This window comes from Panthera onca, chromosome B2 (genome assembly GCF_046562875.1).
Source record: "Panthera onca isolate mPanOnc1 chromosome B2, mPanOnc1 haplotype 2, whole genome shotgun sequence".
In the NCBI taxonomy this organism is placed as follows: domain Eukaryota; kingdom Metazoa; phylum Chordata; class Mammalia; order Carnivora; family Felidae; genus Panthera; species Panthera onca.
In genome coordinates this window covers 142,386,731-142,410,308 of record NC_138343.1, presented here as the reverse complement: position 1 = coordinate 142,410,308, position 23,578 = coordinate 142,386,731, and the positions used below count along the sequence as shown (strand labels likewise).

Sequence of the window (23,578 nt, the reverse complement as noted above, 5' to 3'; positions counted from 1 at the left end):
CACTAATTACTTCTAGTTGTTGTGCAGATCTTCAGGGTTCTCTATGTAAACAAGCGTATTAGCTACTGCTTAAGAAAAACCCAGTCCTCCTCCTGTGTGTCTCCTTTCTTCTCACACCACTACCACCCTCACAACACTCCCAACACCAGACGAGGGTTTTCCCTACAACAAGCAATTCTCTGTGACACCAGCTGGGTTTCTTACATTTTAACTCAATTCTGACACTCTATCTAGAGATGGCTTTAGAACCTACAGGTTAAGGGCTCAGCCCCACAAGACTGTCCTCCACTTCAGATGCCAATTGCAAATACTAGTAGGTCCCCAAGACTGTCCACAATTCTGCCTGACTTAGCTACAAATCATGGCTCCCATGACCTCTTCCCCCTTTGGATTCTAAATTTGCTAGAGTGGCTCACAGAACTCAAGGAAACACTTACGTTAACCCATTTATTGAAGGATATGATAAGGGATACAGATGAACAACCAGATGAAGAGGTACATAGAGTGAGGTCTGGGAGAATGCCAAGTACAGAAGCTTTTGTGCCTGTGGAGTTGAGCTGTGTTACCCTCCCCATATGTAGATGCGTTCACCAACCTGCAAGCTCTCTGGATCTAATACTTTGTGAATTTTTATGGAGGCTTCCTCACATAGGCTTGATCAATCATTAACTCTATTTCTAGCCCTCCTCCCTTCTCAAGAGAATGAGAGTGGGGTTGGGTATCCTGAAAATTTCAAGCTTCTAATCATGGCTTGGTCTTTCCTGTGATCAGTGCTTTTCTAGGAGCCCAGTCAGAGTCATCTCACTAGAACAAAAAACATTCCTATCACTCAGGAAATTACAAGGGTTTCAAGAGCCCTGTGTCAGAAACCAGGTTTAAAGACCAAATATTAGAACTAAAGATGCCCCTAGTTCTATTACCACTTGGGAAATTGCAAGGATTTTAGAAGTTCTGTGCCAGGAACTCAGGACAGAGACCAATATACGTATTTTTCCATTATTTCACATCGAAAATGACCATTTTTCTTCCTCCTTTCCAATCTTTATCATTTTATTTCTTTTTCTTCCTCTACTGCAATGGCTAGGACCTTCAATTCAGTGTTGAGTAAAAGTGGCAAAATGGAGCACATTACCTTACTCTTGATTCTAGTAGAAAATAATTTAATATTTCAACAGGAACATAAGATGTTAGCTGGAGGTTTTTCATAGATGCTTTTTATGAGTAGAAGTACCCTTACATTCTTTGTTTGGTGAGAACTGATCTTCTGAATGGATGTTGAATTATGTCATATTATTTCCTCTATGTATTAAAATGGTCATATGGTTTTCTCCTTTATTCTATTAATATGGTGAAATATTAATTTTCTAATGTTAAGACAACTTTGAGACAGTGATACCAGTAAGATGGTGGAATAGGAGTTTTCAGAGCTTATACCCTCACAGAAATATTACTTAGAACAACTATCCATGCACAAAAATACCTTTATAAAGACTAAGGACTCCAGGCAAGGGATTACAGCACTTGGATGGAGCACAGGAGTAAGAAAAGATACGTTGAAGTAGGTAGGAAAGATAGCTTCACATTACTCCTGTCACCATTCCCCCAAGACCCAGCAGCCCAGCTTGGAGAAGGACAAAAGAGAGTTACAAAGTGTTACTCGTCTTCTATCTTCTTAAAAAAAAAAAAAAAAAAAAAAAAAGTGACATCACTGGGACTGGAGTTTTCTTTATAGGAAGGTTTCTGATAGTTACAGAGTTACTATAGTTTAATGGTTATAGAGCTATTCTTATTTTCTGTTCCATCTTGAGTCAATTGGTAAGTTGTATTTTTCAAAGAAGTTGTCCAATTCATCACAATTATTGTTTGTTGGAATCAAGCTGTTCTTATTATGCTTTTAATATATGTAGGATTTGTAGTGATATCCCTTCTTTCAATCACGATATTGGTAACTTGTGTTCTCTCTCTCTCTCTTTTCATCAACCTTGCTCAGGACTTATCACTTTTGTTGAACTTTTCAACCAACAAGGCTCCAGTTTTGTTAATTTCCTCTGTTGGTTAATATGTTCTATTTAACTGATTTCTGCTCTAATCTTTCCCTCTGATTTGTTTGGTTACTTTGCTCTTCTTTCCAGAGCTTCTTAAGGTAAGAACTTAAATGATGAAAGTCGACTTTTCTCCTGGAATAAGGACTTAAAACTACACATTTCCATGTAAGCATTGCTTTAGCTGCATCCTACAAATTTTGATATGTTGTACTTTCATGATCATTTAGGAGAAAATATCTTCTAACCTCTCTATGGTTTCTTCTTTGGCCTGTGGAAATATATTCCATGTGGCTGCAATCCTTTTAAATTTATTGAGACTTGTTTTATAGCATAGCATAAGCTTTATCTTTGTGAATGTACCATGTGTTCCTGAAAAAAAAATGTATTCTTCAGTTGTTGTGTTTTAGATTCTATAAAAATCAATTATGCTCATCCATGATAAAAAAAAAACCCCTCAGTAAATCAGAAATAAAGGGAAATTCCTCAACTTGATAAAGAATATTTATCAAAAAAAAAACTATAGCTAATATTACACTTAATGATGAAAAACTAGAAGCTTTCCCATTAAGATTAAGTACCAGGCAAGGGCATCCCTTCTAACCATAATTTCTCAACATCATACTGGAAGTCTTAGATAATGCAATAAGACAAGAAAAGGAAGTTGAAGGTTTCAGATTGGGAAGGAAGAAATAAAACTGTTTTTGTTCACAGACAACATGATCATCTATGTAGAAAATCCAAAAGAACCAACCAAAAACTCCTGGAACTAATGAAGAATTATAGCAAGGTTGAAGGATACAAGGTTAATATACAAAAGCTAATCACTTTCCCATACACCAAGATTTAATAAGTGGAATTTGAAATAAAAAAAACAATACTGTTTATATTAACACTCCTAAAACTGAAATACTAGTATTTGAGAAACACAACAGATGAACATAGGGGAAGGGAAGGAAAAATAAGATAAAAACAGAAAAGGAGACAAACCATAAGAGACTCTTAAATACAGAGAACAAACTGAGAGTTGCTGGAGGAGAGGTGTGGAGGTATGGGTTAAACGGGTGATGGACATTAATGAGGGCACTTTCTGGGATGAGCACTGGGTGTCATATGTAAGAGATGAATCATTGGTCTCTACTCCTGAAGCCAAGACTACACTCTATGTTAACTAACTTGAATTTAAATTCAAAAAGAAGAAAAAATACTTAGTATAAACATAACAAAGTAATGAGTAAAACTACACAGTCTGAAGAACAAAATCAAAGAAGAACTAATTGGAGAGACATTCCATATTGATGGATAGGAGGACTCAATAATGTCAAGATGTCAATTCTTCCCAACTTGATCTATAGAGTCAATGCAATCCCAGCAAGTTATTTTGTGGATATCAGCAAAGTAGAGTTTCCATGGGGAGGCAAAAGACCTAGAATAACCAACACAATACTGAAGAAGAAATTGGAGGAATGGTATTGACTTGACTTCTATTCTTACTATAAAGCTACAGTAATCAAAATAGTGTAGTATTAGTGAAAGAACAGACATACGGATTAATAGAAGAGAACAGAGTACCCAGAAATAGACCCATATATATAGTCAACTGATCTTTAACAAAAAAGCAAAGGCAACACAATGAACAAAGATAGTCTTTTCAACAAATGGTGCTAGAACAACTGGACATCCACATGCAAAAAAGTGAACCTAGAAACTGACCTTAAAATACAGGCCAAAAATCTGAAAAGACACCACCAAAGAAGAAATACAGATGGCAAATAAACATGAAAAGATGCTCCACATTAGGGAAATGTAAATTAAACAACATTGAGATACCATGTCACTCCTATTCGAATGGCCAAAATCTTGAACACTGACAACACCAGATGTGAGGAGGATGTGGAGAAACAGGAACTCTCATTCAGTGCTCATGGGCATGCAAAATGGATGTCTCTTTGGAAAACAGCTTGGTGGTTTCTTGTAAAACTAAATATAGCCTGGAACCAGAAAAGACCCCAAATAGCCAAAGCAATCCTGAAAAAGAAAAAGCTGCAGGCATCACAATTCCGGACTTCAAGTTGTATTACAAAGCTGTAATCATCAAGACAGTATGGTATTTGTACAAGAACAGACACATAGATCAATGGAACAGAACTGAGAATCCAGAAATGGACCCACAAACGTATGGCCAACTAATCTTTGACAAAGCAGGAAAGAGTATCCAATGGAATAAAGACGGTCTCTTCAGCAAATGGTGTTAGGAAAACTGGATAGTGACGTGCAGAAGAATGAACCTTATACCATACACAAAAATAAATTCAAAATGGATGAAAGACCTAAACGTAAGACAGGAAGCCATCAAAATCCTAGAAGAGAAAACAGGCAACAACCTCCTTGACCTTGGCCACAGCAGCTTCTTACTTGACACATCTTCAGAGGCAAGGGAAACAAAAGCAAAAATGAACTTTTGGGACCTCATCAAAATAAAAAGCTGCACAGCAAAGGAAACAATCAACAAAACTAAAAGGCAACTGACAGAAAGGAAAAGATATTCGCAAATGACATATCAGATAAAGGATTAGCATCCAAAATCTATAATGAACTTATCAAACTCAACACCCAAAAAACAATCCAGTGAAGAAATAGGCAGAAGACATGAATAGACACTTTTCCAAAGAAGACATCCAGATGGATTACAGACACATGAAAAGATGCTCAACATCACTCATCATCAGGGAAATACAAACCAAAACCACAATGAGATACCACCTCGCACCTGTCAGAATGGCTAACATTAACAGTTCATGCAACAGCAGATGTTGGCAAGGATGCGGAGAAAGAAGAATCCTTTTGCACTGCTGGTGGCAAACAAACTGGTGCAGCCACTCTGGAAAACAGTATGGAGGTTCCTCCAAAAATTAAAGATAGAACTACCCTAAGACCCAGCAATTGCACTACTAGGCATTTATCCCAAGGATACAGGAGTGCTGATTCGAAGGGGCACATGCACCCCAATGTTTACAGCCACACTATTGACAATAGCCAAAGTATGGAAAAAGCCCAAATGTCCATTGACTGATGAATGGATAAAGAAGATGTGGTATATATATACAATGGAATACTACTCAGTGATCAAAAAGAATGAAATCTTGCCATTTGCAACTATGTGGATGGAACTGGAGGGTATTATGCTAAGTGAAATAAGTCAGTCAGATAAAGACAAATATACGATTTCACTCATATGTGGAATTTGAGAAACTTAACAGATGAACAAAAGGGAAGAGAAGCAAACTGAGGGTTTGCTGAAGAGAATTGAAGAGAAAACAAACTGAGGGTTGATGGGGGTGGGGTGGGGGGGCGGGGAAAATGGGAGATGGGCATTGAGGAGGGCACTTTTTTGGATGAGCACTAGGTGTTGTATGTAAGTGATGAACCACAGGAATCTACTCCTGAAACCAGGACTTCACTGTATACACTATATATTAGCTAATGTGACAATAAATTATTAAAAAATAAAATAAATAAAAATAAAATAAATACATACACACATACCAGGGAGCATTTTTTCAGGAAATCCATTTTTCAGTTTCAGTAAAACTGAAATGGAAGAACTCTACATGCATATTGCTAAGTGAAAGAAGCCAATCTAAAAGGACTACAAACTGCATGATTCCATCTATATAACCTTCTGGAAAAGAGACAACTATGGAGAGCATAAAAGGATGAGTGGTTGCCAGGGATTGGGAGTTGGAGTTGGGAACGATGAATACACAAAGCACAGAGAATTTCTAGAGCAGTAAAAATACTCTGTTTGATACCTAATTATGGATACATGTCCAAATATACATTTGTCCAAATTCATAGAATGTACAACGGCAAGAGTGAACCATAATGTAAACTATGGACTTTGGGTGATGACGTGTCAACATATGTTTATCAATTGTAACAAATATACCATTTGGGGATATTGATAATGGGGGAGGCAGTGTATGTGTGGGGGCAAAGGATATGAGGAAATCTCTGGCCCTTTCCCTCAATTTTGCTGTGAACCTTAAATTGCTCTAAAAAAAAATAATGTCTAAATAAAAACAATTGATTTTAAATATCAATTAGGTCAAGATGATTGATAGTGTTCAGATCATCTGTGTCTTTACTGACACTTTGTCTAGTTATCATAGCAATTGCTCTGCAAGAGATGTTAAAACTTCCCACTATGGTTATGATACTATTCCATCAATTTTTGTTTCTTTTATTTAGAGTCTGTTTGAGATGCATACACATTTATGATTGTTTTATCATCCTAATAGGGGTTTTCATTCATTATGTAATGTTCCTATTTATTTCTGGTAATACTCTTTGTTTGGAAGTCCATTTTATCTGATAGTAATATAAGCCACTTCAATTTTCTTATGGTGTGTGTGTGTGTGTGTGTGTGTGTGTGTGTGTGTGTGTGTGTGATATGTCCTTTTCCAACCATTTCTTTTTCAACCTTTTTGTCTTTGTATTTTTTATTAAATGTTATATTTTCATTTCTAACATTTTCACTTTTTCATTTTCAATTTCTCTTGAGATTTCCTGTCTTCTCATTTATTAGAAGCATTTTTTAAATCCCACTGAGCATAATTATAACAGCTGCTTTAAACTTCTTGATTGTCCTCTCTCTTGAAATTAGGTCACATTTTTCTGCTTCTTCATATTTTGAATAGTTTTGGATTGTATCCTGGACATCATGAATGTTAATACTGTCAAGACTGAATTTTGTAGTATTTATCCCACTGTGATATTTCTTTTTAACAGGCAACTGACTTGGTGAGGCTCCAACTCAAACTCTGCTTCACCTGGGGTGGGTAGCAGTTAAATGTCAGGTCACTACTCTAAACCTCAGCTGCAAGCTGCTTTGAGTCTGCCTTGTGTGGGATGTGGGTCAGCTAGAGACTTGGACAGAGTTCAAACACAGGTCACTTCTTCTCTGAGTGATCCCTCACTCTCTCATGGTTGGGCTCCATCATCTGGTTTTTTGGGCCAGAAATCTGACAGGCTTTCCATTGGAATTTTAGCCACCCACACAACCTTTGCAACTATGACCCGTCCTCTGGCCAAAGCTGAATACCAGGAAACTCACCTTCCCCCAGGTTTCAACTCCCCTCTGTCTGCTTTTGTTCACTCTCAAAACCCCTTAGGTAGTTGTTTTTGTAGTTTATCTAGAGTTGATAGTTGCAGTTTGTGAAAGGGTTCATCTGTTAAGAGCCTGTTCCACTGTAACACTGGGTATGTTTCTTCAACGTTGCTTATGCACGACCTAGTGAAAAGCTCTCAACATGGACTGGTGTCTCTGATCCCGAATAAACTTATTAAAAGGATACAATGTGATCGTATCTTGGAAAATGCTTTTAGCATGTTAAATATACTGTCAAGTAAAAGGAGGCATTTAAACATACACAGAAATTGACCAGTTTCCAAAGATATAAATATGGCCCAAACAAATATTAAGAAAAATACATTAAAATCTTAAGGAACCAGAAACATGGGTTGGGGGAGACACTCACTGTAGGGTGATAGGGAAGCCATCTGGTCATTGGATTCATGACCTCAATTATTGTTATCTATGACTCTATAGCAAAAAGTGATAAGGTTTTCATTGGGATTGGAAATGAGAAAAACTGTGGCTTCGTTTCTGGCAAATTTGTAGGAGATGTGACACTCGAGTTGCATACACCTAGTTCCTACGAAAAATTTATATGGCAAAGCTTAGATGTCTAAACTAAAGCTTGGAAAGACAGCAAACATCCCCAGGGCTCAGAGTACGCTGACATGCACACTATCTAACTACATTCCTTTCAGGATCTCTAATTTATAAAGAAAGTTCAAGAACTGCTTTAGAGATAGGAATTGTCTATTCAAACATTAAAGCAGACCCAAGCAGTAAAACAATCTTTAAAATTGGCCACTTAGTCCCAGAAGAGATCCCCTCTCAAACTGCTAAACTGGAGTTGCTAAATCTAGCATTTCTTGCCCAAGAATTTTCACAGGTGTTCATTTGCATGTGTAAGATTCCTCTTGCTACATAAGTTTTTAAGTCAGTTTAAGTTGTTTAAATCAGATTTCAAGTCTAATTTGTGAGACTATCCATTCCCATAGCAGAGACAGCAATTTTTCTAAATTTCCAGCCATTCCGGGGATTAAAGAGTTAGAAAATAGAAAGGCAAAATTTAAACCCCAATCTACTGGTTCCAGCTCATATCAAATTCCCAAGCTTAAAAAATGTCAGGGAAGCCTGGGTGGCTCAGTTGGGTTAAGTGTCCAACTTCGGCTCAGATCATGATACTGCAGTTTGTGAGTTCAAGCCCCGCATCGGGCTCTGTGTTGACAGCTCAGAGCCTGGAGCCTGCTTCGGATTCTGTGTCTCCGTCTCTCTCTGCCCCTCCTCTGTTTATGCTCTGTCTCTCAAAAATAAATAAGCAGTAAAAAAAAAAAAAATTTTAATGTCTTATTTAATACCCTTGCCTCAACTGTCTTCCCCATGCAATTTATAAAACGTTATTCAGGTCTCAGAGGATGTCAATTTGTTCATAGCATCCCTTCCATAGCCACCATTACTCCTAGATGGAACCCCTCATAGCCCTGCCCCAGAAGCATGGCAGGCTAGACCCTCCATCATCTGCCTCTGCCTATTTTCCCTGCCCACTGCTGCAGGGGCATCCTGTACCACCTGCTCTTGCCCGGCGTCCTGCTCCCACACACCTGCAAAGCCACACCTGTGGCTCTGTTCATTCCAATTCCTCTACCTGGACCGTCTACACAGTCCACACTCCCCCAACTCCACTGCTGTGTGGACACCTTCTCTCTTCCATGAAGCCCTCACAGAGCCCATCTCCACTCCACTGTAAAACTGACCCTTCCTCTTCTGTACCCCAAATCTTAATGTCCTTATGTTTTCATGTTTCTCTCTCCCTAGTACACTGTAACTTATTTGAGGGCAAAAATGGATCACGTTTCTTCTTTGTATTCCCCAGTTCTAAAAATCATCCTCACATGCTTTAATGAAAGAAGCAACACATGAATGCACACTCTTTAATTCAACCAGGAAAATAGAACAGTGGTTCCCCACACACAATTTACCTCCTTACATCTCAGCCTCACACAAAACTTTCTCTGAAGTCAAATTTCTCCAAACTACAACCATTCATCTTTCTACCACTTCTTTCAATACTCATCAACTTCAAAGGTTCCATGACTTAACCCTTTCATTTTAATCCTCCTTTCCTAATACACTCTAGATCCCAAACTCCTTGGGAGGATAATGAAGGCATTATCTTTCTTTTACGTCAAACATTTACTGAGCTCCTTCTTTGTACTAGGTGCTAGAACTAGATGGGGATCTGGGGGATTTATCTCCTGCCATCTCAGTTAATCCTCACAACAACTTTGTGGGATGAATATTAATATCCATGTTTGTACAAGTGGGGAAACTAAGTAACTTTCTAAAGGTCACATGGTTAATGAGAGATAAAGGTAGCATCTGAACATAGATTGACCATATTCTGAAGACACATCCCCTTTCCCCATGCTTGCATGGGGGATAAGGGACAAATATTCTAGGCTGGATACTGATTTTATGTCCTTCCTATAATACACCCGTTATATTTCATGGAATTGAAATATTTTTAAAACCACAGAGTAGTTCCCATCAAGATGGGTAAAACTTCTGACAAGAGATAAAAGAAAGAACCTTCTGGCTTTAAGTTAAAACCACATGTATGCAAAGGTAATTTTGTTACTCAAGACCATTATTCCTCTGTCTTTAGCTGTAAGACACCCAAGCACCGTGGGCATGGAAGGAGAACAGCTGAGGGACTTCCCCAAGGAAAGATCATAGGCTCATGGGCTTTTACACAGTCTGCCAAATTCACTTCAAAAAACGTTATTCAGGTCTCAGATCCTTTGACAAAACAATTCTTATTTTTAAGAATAGGAAGAGTTGGGGGTTTTTTATATCTTCTTACAAGAAATTTCCATCCATTGGCTTTTAATTTTACTTTTCATTCAAAAGCACAGCATGTTTTTATATTGAAAACTTCCTAGGAAGCGGAGAGCCATTTTCTCACACTCTGAGTCACGGTTTTGCTCTGACGAGGTAAACAGCATACATCCTGAAACTCTTACTAGACAGAGCCACTGAAACCTCTTAGATCAAAAGGAAACGATGGGTAAATACTTTGATTCTGGGTTCCTCTGTAGGAAATGGAAAAACAGAGAAGCGGGAGTCTTAAACATTAGCATCAGGTTCAAATAACAACTTTGCGGAGGAACAAGAACTGATCTGGAAACAGGTTCTTTGAAGTCAGGCCCAGGTTTTGAGGGGCCTGCCACTTACACAATTTTGGAAGCCCCCTGTGAGAAAAAGAATGCAAACTCCCAAATATAAATTTAAGACTGAACACAGGGGCACCTGGCTGGCTCAGTCGGTTGAGTGTCTGACTCCAGCTCAGGTCATGATCTTGCAGTTCTTGGGCTCAAGCCCCACATTGGGCTTCCTGCTGTCAGCACAGAGCCCACTTAGGACCCTCTGTCTCCCTCTCTCTGCCCCTCTCTCTCCCTCCCTCCCTCTCTCTCTCTCAAAAATAAATAAAAACTTTTTAAAAAAAAGTGAATGAACACAAATATTTACATAGAATGAGAAACAAAAATCACAAATTGTAAGCCTAATGGAGTGACATTAAATAAATTATAAATTTAATGAAGCTGTGGTTTATCTAAAAACTGGTAAAATCTGCCCCCCAAAATTATGTAGTATTTTTATTAACAACCTCCTGATGCATTTCAGCAATGCTCCTTTTCCTACGATTTTTGGCTACATACCTTTTTTAATCACTTCTTCCTATAAGTATTTTGTATTATTTTCCGTAGTGAGAATAAAAGTTAATTCTGGGGGGGAGGGGTTCACTTAATTAAAATTTGGGGTTCTTCAATATTAATAACTTAGAATAAATTTCAACTTCTCAACTCATTCTTAATATAAATTTTTAAGACTCTATCAAATTTGGAGAAATCTCTATCAAGTTTCATACATGAGCTGTAAAATTTGGGAAATTTTTCCACATACTACCTTCTGGCTTCATATATCTCAAATCTCGTTTCTCCTCCATTACCTACATACTTTCAGTGGTAGGCTCTGTAGAAAAAAAAATTTTTTTTTAATGTTTATTTATTTTTGAGACAGAGAGAGACAGAGCATGAACGGGGGAGGGTCAGAGAGAGAGGGAGACACAGAATCTGAAACAGGCTCCAGGCTCTGAGTGGTCAGCACAGAGCCCGACGCAGGACTCGAACTCACGGACCGTGAGATCATGACCTGAGCCAAAGTTGGCCGCTTAACCGACTGAGCCACCCAGGCACCCCTGTAGAATATTCTTAAATGTGTTCTTGGGGGTGCTGAAAGCTGAGTGAAAAAGGCACAGTAGTCAGTGGGAATATCTCTGGAAGCTCTTCCTACTCCAGGACAGCTATTAATAGCTTACCTATTCAGGGAAGTGACTGCAAACCATGTAAGTAAATCTCACAGAACCCAAGTAAAAAATATCCATAAGTCAACTTTCCTTTAGCCCAATCCCCAAGTCCCCATGGCCACTCCAAAGGTGGTAGGTGAGGGGAACACAAGAGATCAGAGTAGAGAGAGACAGGAGTCTTAACTGATTATAGTTAATGTATATTTCTGCAAATTTTATAAACCACACCACCACGTGAATCCATTTTTGACCTTAATCCTTTCCAAAGCCTTAGGAGGGACCTGGGTAAGTGACAGGCCCTTAGATCCAGCTGCCCTTACTTCACAGTAAAGCCGCCTCTGGACTCCCTAGCTTTTTCAGCCCTCAGTCTGCCACCAATAATCAGTGAAAAGACATGCGTGAGCTCTTTAAGAACTTCAGTCTCCCACCAGCCCTCCACAGTCACAGTCCTGGAGGCTGTCAAACACGTCTCAGAGAGTGGACACAGAATGCTACCTAGTCGCCACAGACATCAGACACCAGGTTGGGGGGGTTCGCATATATTCGTTCATTTACTTCTCACAGCAACACTGAGGGACACCATGTGCCCCACGTCCAGACTGGGAAACAGGCTCCGAGTCACTAAGTAGCAGAGCAGGACCCAGAGCAAACTCCCTGAAGCCCCTCCTCTTGCTACATTCAATGGCTGCTTCCTACAGTCTCGATTCCCACCATGATAAAAGTCATGCATAGATGGTATAGAAAACATTTTAAATATAGAGATGAAGAAGGAATGAAAAAAAAAGTTACCTATAGTCACATTACCTACACACAACCTTAGTAAGATTTTGGTCTATTTCCATGTTTTATGGAACACAGAAATTGAAACTATTATATTAAATAAACCTATTTTTCCTCACTTTTAAAGAAACATATGTTCCTTGTCAAAAATATGAAAAATATTGAAAAGACATTAAAACCATCTGTATTAGTTTCCTAGGGCTCCTATCACAAAATCCAACACAAGGGGTGGCTTACACCACAGAAATGTATGGTCTCACAGTTTTAAAGCCTAGAAATCCAGAATCCAGCTGTTGGTAAGGCTGGTCCCCTCTGAGGGCTGTGAGGGAGACTCAATCCCACGCCTCCCTCCCAGCTTCTGCTGGTTCCCTGGCAGTCTGCGGCATCCCTTGGCTTTGGAAGCATCGCATGCAGATACCCGTTATGTCCACATGGTGTTCTCCTTGTGTGCAGATCTGCATCCAAATTTCCCTTTCTTAAAAGGACATCAGTCATTTCAAGGGCGCCTGGGTGACACAGTCAGTTAAGCGTCCAATTCTTGATCTTGGCTCAGGTGATGATCTCACAGTTCATGAGTTCGAGCCCCGCATCAGGCTCTGTGCTGATGGCGCATAGCCTGCTTGGGTCTCTCCTTCTCTCTTCCCTTCTCCCACTTGTGTGCACACTTGCACTCTCTTCTCTCTCTCTCTCTCTCAAAATAAATAAAATTAAAAAAAAAAAAAGAACATCAGTCCCACCCCACTTCGGTATGTTCTCATTCTAATTTAACTAATTACATCTGCAAAGATCTTATTTCCATATAAGGTCACATCTGCTGAGGGTTAGGACATCCACATGTGAATTTTAAGGGGAGACAATTCAGCCCATTACACCATCCCCAAACCTATGAGTGAAAGAAAACCAGTGTTGGCCATTTATTATTAGGCAGTTTTTTAAAAGTATGGCCACAAAATATTGACGCTGGAAGTGGGATCCACATCCCCTTTCCTTGAGTCTGGGCCAGGCGGTAACGTAGTGCTGCTCTGTAGGGCTGATATTAAGTCATCAGAGCCCAGGCACTAGACAGGGGAGTGAAAGAGCTTCCAGGTGCTTCCAGCCCCAACTGTAAAGTCATCCCCAGTTTGAGCCTTGCCACCTGAGGTCCCAGACCTCGCCAAGGAAAGACAAACCCTCCTCACCCCATCCTGTCCCAATTCCTGACCCATAGAACCTGGGAGCACAGGAAAATGGCTATTGTTTAAGCCACTCATTTCTGGAGAAACTAGTACCTAGAAATGTTATAGTTCTTAGTTTTTCTTTAATGTGCCTTTAAAAATATATCTCACTAAAGTGAGTCACTTACTTCGTAGATCAAAAGGAAATGATAAATCATTTATCTGATTCTGAGATTTTCTTTAAGAAATAGAAAAACAGATAAGCTACATTTCTAAACATCAGCATCGTCCGTAATGAAAATAATGATTCCAACCATAGGTAACAGGGGGACATTCCCAAGTCCCAGGTGGAAGAGATCGAGTGAAGCTTAATTTTAAACTCAATGGCTGCTAACATATGGTTTACTAATTTCACCCAATTACAAGTGCCACAAGTCAGAGTCTTACAGATGCAGAGAATATGTGAGGCTCTTGGAAATGAAAATGATCACTATGCCACATTATCCATCACTCGTTTTGGGAAAGGGGGAGCACTTAGTATCTCAACCAGGTAAATAATTAAGCCAATATTAACACACACTAGAACCGAGTCAGTTTAAGTGGTCATCAAACATTCCTTCTGATACATGGGGTATAGCATGTGGCGCAAGAAAGACATTTTCTGGGAAATGAGAGCAGCCTCAGGGGGAACAGCTCAGGGAGGCTCTACAGACCATGCTTCACCACCCCCCCCAACCCCCAGACGCAGAACTGACCAGACCACGTGCGGGCCAGTCGAATATCTGCGTTTGGTCCAAAGTGAGTAAGGTCAGTATTACAAATCCTGTGTCATAATTTCCTCATTACTGAGTTTTTCGTTACTGAGTTTGACTGCTCTTTGGGGCAGCAGAAGTCTTAAAGCATTTTTTAACGAAGGGACAGAATGGTCCATAATGCCTTGCAAATCTGAAAGCATAAGTAATTACCTTGAAAGACAATGGACCTAGCTGGGTACAAGGTGCTCCAGCACTTTCCCCCGAAAACTATTATATGCTGTTTAATTGCCTTCTGATGTTGAGTATTGCAGATAAAGCCTAAGGCCACAGGGATTTTTATTCTTGCAAAGGTAACTTGCTTCTTTTTGCCTAAATGCTCATAAGATGTGTTTCCTATACGCTTATCATATAAAAATTGTTGCTATTAGTGTTTCTTGGAATGCAGTGAACCCTCTTGATCTGTGTGTTTAGGAAACACTTGTTAAATTAAGTCTTTGATTGTTGCTTCCATCTTCCTACAGGGATAGGAATCATAGGTTGAATTGTTATCACCTCCCATGCTGGGTCAATATTTTTTATCTTCTCCTCTAGATTCTGGGAACCTTCCTCAGGGTAGTTCTTTAAATCGCTGATTTGACATTTGACAACATCCTCCAGTATGTAGATCTGAATTCTGTTACTGTATCTTTACTTTCCCTTTAATCCGTATTTCTTGACACTCTGCCTTGAGCTCTGGTTCAGACATGATGAGCTCTCAACTCCTCAAAATTCTAGGCATCCCCTCATCTCAAAGGCTTCACATGTGGTATTCTCTTCCCCCCCTCACTGCACCTGGTGAATTTCATGTCTCTCCTCTTCCTCCTCTCCCTCATCTTCCAAGAAGGGAAATAAATCCACACCTGGATTTTCCAGCAGACACAGCATCATCATTGCCTCTGGACTCACTCTACCTATACCTGGGTGCATCTGAAATCTCCTTATCAAGCTGCAACCAGCCTGCTATGCACAACTCCTGTCCCCTCTCCCCTTGTCTATACCCACTATGTCCTTCCAGACAGAAATGGGACACACTATGTCTTTGCTGCCGTGGGTATTTCGTTCAAGGCTGGAAGACTTTCCCCTGAGTCAATGTCATTTTAACCAGGAGTCCCTGACACTGTCTTTTAAACAAATCACAGAGACAGGGACATTATCAGATAATTTCAAGAAGTACCCTTGAACGCACTTTAGAAGCCTTAGTTATGTCCATATATTATATTAGAGATTTTTATCGAAGAGACCTAAATACATAAGAATATGCACAAATAGCTAAGGCATGCACAATTCCACCAATGTTATTAATATTTTCAGATATCTGGTAAACTGTATGGAGAAGGGGGAAACACCAGCCTCCCAGGAAAGAGAATGGTCTCTACTTTCAAGATGTTTCAAGATGTTTCCCTTTTGGTAGGCAGGGGACTTACCTACCAGTGTCTCCATCTCTTGCATTTCAACATCATCTCAGGGCTGAGAGATTCCATTCATTCAACATATGAACGTGTCTGAAAACTTGCTTCTGCTTCCTGCTAAGGGAATTGAGGTTGCGAGAATTTATTTCCGGGTAAAATTTTACAGATAACTAAAGTTACTTGTGATTAACTAATACATATGTAGAAAAAACATTTAGCAATGGTTCTAGTTAAGACTTTTTTTGTTAAAAGCAATTAGCATATTTGTTTGGATTGAAAAGAAGCTAAATATATACATCTAGCAAGGACACTTCATAATATTGGTACATATCTTCCTGAAGTCATGTAAAAATAGGTTTTTAAATTAACACATATTTCAGAGCACAATTCCTTTTTCAGGAATTACATTGTGAAATTTTGTAAATGAAGATTTCTTTTGAAAAATTATAACTATCTTTTTGTTTTGGGTGAATATTTTTTTAATCTTTCATTTCTTTAAATTAGGTGTGCCTATCCCTTTATCTTAACCCTTTATAGTGTGAATTTATTGAAGAAAATAATGTAAAGTGTCTACTTTTAAAAATTAAAGACCCTAGGATATTAGACTGTTTAAGGACATTTGGGTTTTATCATTTTTTTTTTTAATGTGAAGGCTAGTATTAATTGACATTGGCTTTCATAAATTTGAAATCCACGCTCTTCACCAAAATCAAGGTAATTCTATAGCATCTACTTCTCCAGCTCTGCCTTCTAACCTTCTCAACCTATAGGATGTCGTCACATGCACCTCCTACAACCTTCATAATATCAAAATGTTCCTTATTAAGTAGAGGAAGCAAGTTGAGGCCAAAGAAAAGAAAGACATCAGGCAGAAGCAAAGAAAAGAGTAGAGGTGCAGACATTCAAAGCCCCCTCCTGTCACCCACCCCACAGCACCACCATTCCTGAAGTCACATGAGCTGTCCTTATAAACTTCAAAACATTCCCTTCTTGGCAATCAAATCCCAACTGGGTTTCTCCCATCTGCAAACGAGTCTTCACTAATACAACTGCGTTATGTAATACCTATCTTGTTATAAAGTTGGGCATAAACAATTTTTATAATTTTTAATCTTATATTCACATAGCACCTCACAACTGTTGAAACACTGCCATACACACTGTCTTCTGATATGTAAAAATAGTTGGGTGAGATGGGTAAAGCAGAATCTACTATCTCCGTTAGTTTAAAATAACAACAACAAAAAAAAAATGTTGTCTTTACCAGTAAGACAAAGAACATTCAAATTCTGCCTGAGGTCACACAGCTGGCAGGTGCAAAACTGGAGCTGGGCTCAAGTCTTCTGACTCTACACCCAGCGCTCTAAACCCACACTCCGGTCTGCAGATTCCTAGCCTGCTGCTCAGTGCACTACTCCACACTCAGGCACACATGTCGAATATGCTACAGAGACTGGCTCTTTAAAGGAAATCTTTCCACAACTACTTCCTAACTGGTCTATTTTGTAAATGCGGTTTTGTAAAACAGCATCTCCTTAATGCAAGGTATAACTTGTGCAGCTATTTACTTACTAAAAACTAATAAACAATTAGCGACACCTTGTGGCAAAAACATATTAATTCGTGTGCTACAACCACCCATTTTCACTTGACAGGCTTGTCCAAAGGCCTTATTAAGTAGTTAAGACAACAGCAAAAGTTCTGGAAAGAATAACCTAAGGTTATAGATTCTCCTCATAACTAGATCTCTCTTCAAATTACACTACTTGGGCTTTAGTCCCCACTCCACAAAAACTGCCGTTATTGTCAAGTTCACAGATGCCTTCCGTGGACCCAACGGTTACTTCTCACTTTTCATCTTACTTAAGCCCTCACACTATTTGACCAGGTTGAGCCCACTGCTCCTGAAACCTTGGACTTGAGCAACACTACACTGTCTTCTTCTTACCTCTAAAGCCTTTCAAGCCCTCCCAGTGCTCACATACCAAATGCATGTCCCTGGCCCAACCTTTGTACTGAACTCCAGACTCACATCTCCAACCTACCAATTTGATGCATCCATTTGATGTCCAATAGCATCTCATAATTAACATACCCCAAATGGGATTCTTGATTTCTTACTTCTTCCACCCCATCGACTACATTTCCATAAATGACATGATTATCACGTTATTTTGCTCAAGTCAAAAACTTAGTGGTCATCTATTATTCCTTTATTCCTGCCCCTCTATCTAATCAACCAGTAAGTTATCTAGATCCATTCTCCAAAATGTCCCCAAATGCACCCCTTCTCTCCATTTTCCCTACAATCACCCTAACTCAGCTGCACCACCTTCCTAGTTTTAGTCTTCACCTCTTACAATCCATTCTTCACATAGCAATCAGTAATCTTTGTAAGAGAACTCAGAATGTATCATCTTCCCACCTTAAAAACCCTTGAATGGCTCCCCATAATCCAATCCTCCCCATTATGTAAGGCCCTACCTGATTGAATTCCTATCTACCTCTAAAATCTCATTTCCAATCACTCTCCCCTTTGCTCTCCAAGTCCTGGCTACACTGGCCTTCTGTTACGTAAACATGACAGCTGTGCTCCCGCCTTCAGGACAACACACTACCCATTCCCTTCTGCCTGTGCTGGTCTCCCCAACTTGATGTGGTTGGCTCCTTCCTAGGGCATACAGATCTCAGGTTAAACACTGCCTTTGCAGCCTTTCTCTGCAGTTGGGGTAAAGGGGCTGCTTAGGTACCCCCTATCCTACCTAACATCCTGTCGTGTTTTCATCGCAGCTTTTATCGTTCTATGAAACTTTTTTCTTTCTTTTTCAATTCATTTGCCTACTATGTTTCCCTTCACTACAATGTAAGCCCCATCTGTCCCTAGATCTTACTGAAGTGCCTAGAACATGGAAGGTGCTTGATATTTGTTAAATAAGAGCTGTCGTAGGTTCTCTCTCACACTCTCTTACTATGCTTAGAAATAGTTCAAAACCTATGGCCATTCACTCATTTTCACACTCTGAACAGAAAGGCTCCCTCTTCTCTTCCTTGGATAAACCCTGCACGTGTGCTATTCACTCATTCATTTATTCACTCAATAAACTATTAGAGGCAAACATTAAGCCATGTGGTAGGGCCAAAAACATGAATAGGACCCAATTCCTATGCTCAAGAAACTTGTGGTCTAGTTGTGGAGGCAAACATGGTGACAAGTTGTTATAAAAGCCATGCGGCAAATAAAAGATGGAAATAGGATCCAGGACTACGTAAGCCCCAGTTAGAGGCATCAGAAATGTGTTTGTGGAGAAAAAAACTGGAGCTGTGGCTTAAAGGATGAGCAGAAAATCGACCAGAAGGGATAAAGGGAAAGTATAAATCATAGAGGCAGAACACACATAGTCGGCACAGCGGGACTGCAAAGGTTCAGCTACTCTGGGGGAAAAAGCACAAGGAGAAACCAGCGAGATCTGAGCTAGGAAAAAGAGGCAGTAACCAGGAGAGAAGAGCCTACAGCATGTTTACGGAGCTTGAACTCACAGGGCAAAGTGGTTACAGAAATGTTTGAGGAGGGAACTGGCAGGATCAGAGATGTATTTCAGTTACATTTTGTGGTTGCACAGAAGAGCCAGCTCAGGCTGTCTGGATCAGGTCAAGGCTAGTATAAACAGTGGGGATGCAAAGAAGAGGTCTCAGAATCAAGACAATTTAGGAGGTAAAATGGGCGGGGCTTGGTGATTATTGGGGATACGGAGAATGAGAGACAGAGGGGGAAAGAAACATAGCAAGAGAGGATTAAGTGTAGGAAGATAATGAACATTATATGTTGATACTTCAGTGTATAGGTTCTAGAATCTGGCAGATAAGGGTTTAAATCTGTATTGTCACTTACTTGCTGTATGACTCTGTAAGTTACTTTAACCCCTTCAAGCTTTGGTCCCCTTATAAGTAAAAATAATATGAGAACCTACCTCACAGGGTCATTGTAAGAACTAAGTGAAATCATATATGTAAAGTGCTTAGTGCAGTGACTGCTTTATCAGAAACACCTATTAATTATTAAGGGATTTGAAAATTATTATATACCTACCTGCACCCGTGGTACATCTGTGGTCATATCTACCTTTTCTCCTATTATCATGGATGAAACGTGCATGATTCTAGGCAAGGCCAACCCTTCTAACTGTGCACAAGAACCCATTTTTTCTGGCCTACATCAGCCCATCAATTCTTGGCTCTCGGCCCTCCATAGTCCATTCTGTCCTCTCTAGTCACTCCTATGAGCACACATATACAGTCAACTCTCCCATTAAAAAATATAAAACTTTCTCTTGGCCCAATTTCTCTCTGGCTACCACCCTGGTTCTTTCTTTTCTTTTGAGGCAAACCTCCCTGAGTCACTCTCTCTCTTCCCACTCTCTTCAAAATACGGAACTGAACTTTCTCCTCCCTAACTCCATCACAAGCACCCTTTGCTTAATCACCAATGATCTCTATGTTGCCAGATCCAATGTTCACAGCTTGCTTGATCCACAAACTGCATTAGCCATACTTACTTCTCCTTGAAACACTTTTTTGGGGCACCTGGGTGGCTCAGTGGGTTAAGCATCCAACTCATGGTTTCGGCTCAGGTCATGATCTCACGGGTCATGGGATGGAGCCCCACATCAGGCTCTGCACTGAGAGCATGGAGCCTGCTTCAGATTCTCTCTCTCCCTCTCCCATGCACTCTCTCTCTCTCTCAAAATAAATAAACTTAAAAAAAAAACCACTTTCTTCACTTGATTCCTGGTGACCAGACTTTCTGCAATTTCTTCCATCTCTCTGACCATCTTTTTCCAGTATCCTTTATTATTTTTCACATTTCCAGCCTCTAACTACATTCAAGGGCTCATCTGTCTTCTCTCTACACTCAGCAATCTCATCAAGTCACATGGCTTTAAATATCATCTTTATGCCATCAACCCAAAAATCCCTCTCTACTCTTGACCAATCCCCCTGAAGCCCAACTCCCATGTCAAACTGTCTACTCAATATCTCCACTTGGATGACTAACGTGCTTTTCAAGCTTAATGTGCCTAAAACTGAACTTCTAATGTTCCCTCCAAAACCTGCTCTTTCCCAGTGTTCCCTGTATTAGTAAACAGAAACTCCATTCTTGGCATAGCTTCTGCCTAGGACTGAGTAGTAACTTGAATGAGACAACTCTCCTACAGGAATAACTGTAAAAGCTGAAAACAAAAACAAAAACAAAAACCACACAGGTTGTGTGAAGGCCCTAGAGAATAACCAAACCAGTGGACATGAGGGATTGGGATCCCAGGGAGAAAGAAAATACACAGGGACACGGAACTTCTCCATTGCTTTTCTTCCAGGGCATTTACAGAGTTCCAGAGAAGGGCATTTACAGGCAAGCAGAAAGCAATGGTCTAGCGATGTCAGATCTAGGGAGATAGAAATTAGAGCTGAGAAATGCAGACAGAACTTGAAGGGACAAGACCCCCGACGAAGGTGGATCACAGAGAAGTAAGCCTGACAATTTGTTTGGTTTTTATCGGCATTTGCTAAATTCTAAGTTGCAAGGACACTAGAAATCAAGAAACAAAGGTGCTGCAGTGGCTAAAATGGTAAGCAGACTTTCCAATAACTTCACAGAGTTGGGAATACAAAAATGAGAGTTCAAGGGCCCCCAAAGATGGGGACCTGTTGAACACCCCAGGCTTTCTGTTGAGATTCCTAAAGGCCTGTGCTCTAGGATAAGGGCAAACCAGAAAGTAATCAGCCCTCCTAAAGCCTGAATTCTTGATTAAAAGTCATCTGCTCCTACTCTAATTGGGAGCTGGAATAAAATCATATCCTCTAGAAAAAGAGTACACCTGCTGGAGTGCCTCTGCAATTTTTTCTACACAATCTTCAACATTTAGTCATAAACTTTAGCATGATCTTTAACTCCTTTCTTTCTCTACTGCCCAATTCTTTTTTCTTGTGAATTTTTTATTGGGATATAAGGGATGGATTAGGAACTGTCTTGCGGGTTATGCCCCACCAGGTAAATGTCCAATCTAATCTTCCTGGGATAACTTCTGGAGCTTTTTCTTGTTCTCGGAGCTCCTGCTCTTGCTGAAAGCAGCCCCTTCCAGCCCACTGCTGAGTGGCTCCTCCTTGGAAGAGAATTTCCTCTTTTTCTTGGGGAGGCTCCTATTTCCTGCCTCTTCAGCATCACTAACTGGTTCCTCTTTGGTCTAGTGCCTCATTTCTACTCCATCTGTTTCTACTTTCAAAATAGATTCAGGATCTCTCTGACCACACCTCACCCCTCCATTGCCTGGTCCCTGATCCAAACCACTTTCTCAGCCAGCCTTACTGGTTCGGTTTGGTCTCTCTGCTTCTCTTTGCCCCAGCCTATTCTCAATCCAGCAGCTAGAATAGAAATGCTTTAAAAAAAAAAAAAATCAAATTATGTCCCAATAATCAAAACCCTCTGGGGCTTTTAACCTCAGAATAAAAGTTCATCTTTATGCTGACCTACAAGGCACAAAGATCTGAACTCATTACCTCTGACGTCATCTCCTGATGCTCTCCTCTGCTCCACCCACCCTAGCCTCCTTACTCTTATCCTTGAACACACCTGGTTTGTATGTGCCTTAGAACTTGGCACTGACTGCGTCTTGGAATGTTAGTCCCCAGTTTCACGGCTTCACCTCCTTCACATCTTTATTCAAAGGTTACCTTCTCAGTGAAGCCTTCCCTGACCAATCTGAAATCTCTAGGTCCCCCTCCACCTCTGACACCTCCTGGCCTGTGGTTTCTCCTTAGCTCTTGGAATTATCAAACATATGTATTTACTCACTTAGAGTTCTCCAAAGACCCCTTGGGCTTTTGAGCCTTTGATCAAGCCATTCTGAATGCACTTCCCCCAAAGACCTTCACCAGTAAAAACACTGTCACCCGTCAGACACAACTAAAAATGTCACTTTCTCTTGTAATCGTTATCCTAAATTACCACGAAATTCAGTGATCAGACCTCAAATCTTCACGCAGTGTTTTTACCTCTAGCACTGCCTACACATCTCTATGTTAGGATTATTTATACAATACCTACACTAGCTTTCGGTCTTAATCTTCAAAGTACAGGAGGAATTTAGATCTCAATATAACAGCTTATCATTCCCCAGCACAGTTCTAAGTATTTTATACTTATTAACACTTTGAATCCTCATGACAAACCCTTATAAATTCTCTTACCCTCATTTTACAGATCAGGAGAATGAAGCGCAAAAGCATTAACTTGCCAGAGGTCGTGGGCCTCGCACACGGCAGAACGTGAGTTCAAATCCGCACAGCACTTGGCTGAACTGAGGGAGTACATGCACGTGCAAATAACTGATCGGTCGGGGATACACACACTTCACATACAGGAACTCTAACATTTTTAACGTTGTTCATACTAAAACTAAAGCACCTGCATTTCGAAGCGCAGACCCCACCCCATGATGCTTCGTTCTCCAGAGTCTGGCGCCTGACAGATTATGATATAGGAGGCCTAAAAGAAAGACTCAACAAAGCACCCACCCCTCTGCCAAAATTAGGGGTCTGAGGGGCGGCCCCTGCAGCTCCGCGCATCCGTGGGTCCTCTGAGGTGCTAGCAACAGAGCGGTAGGCGAAGGAAGGCGGGAAATGCAGACAGGGCTGCGGAGCGCGGCGGCAGCCCGCCCCGGAGGTGCAGGGGTGGCGGTGCTGGGACACCAAGAAGCCCTCCCCCGGCCCTGGCACGTAACAGAGCTGGGAGCCCGGGTGCCACGTGTGTGCGATCACAGGTGAGCAGCGCCAGGTAGCGGCACGACGGGAGCAGAAACGGCCGAGGGCGCCCCTTAAGGAACGGGAGCACGTGGGGCTGGGAGA

At 40.5% G+C, this 23,578-nt stretch overlaps 1 long non-coding RNA gene across 3 annotated transcripts in view; it reads right to left on the bottom strand.

The window, feature by feature from the left end:
* LOC132666511 (uncharacterized) overlaps positions 1-23,576 on the bottom strand; it is a 91,320-nt gene extending 67,744 nt beyond the window's left edge. Inside the window, exons 1-2 of one of the 3 annotated variants that reach the window (XR_009604700.3) lie at positions 23,249-23,576; positions 15,695-15,793 (exon numbers count right to left, since the gene is read on the bottom strand). This is a non-coding gene — a long non-coding RNA (uncharacterized LOC132666511). The remainder of the gene's footprint in view (positions 1-15,694; positions 15,794-23,248) is intronic. The other 2 variants (XR_014137740.1, XR_014137741.1) reach the window with 2 other exon arrangements.
* Positions 23,577-23,578: the final 2 nt, after the last annotated feature.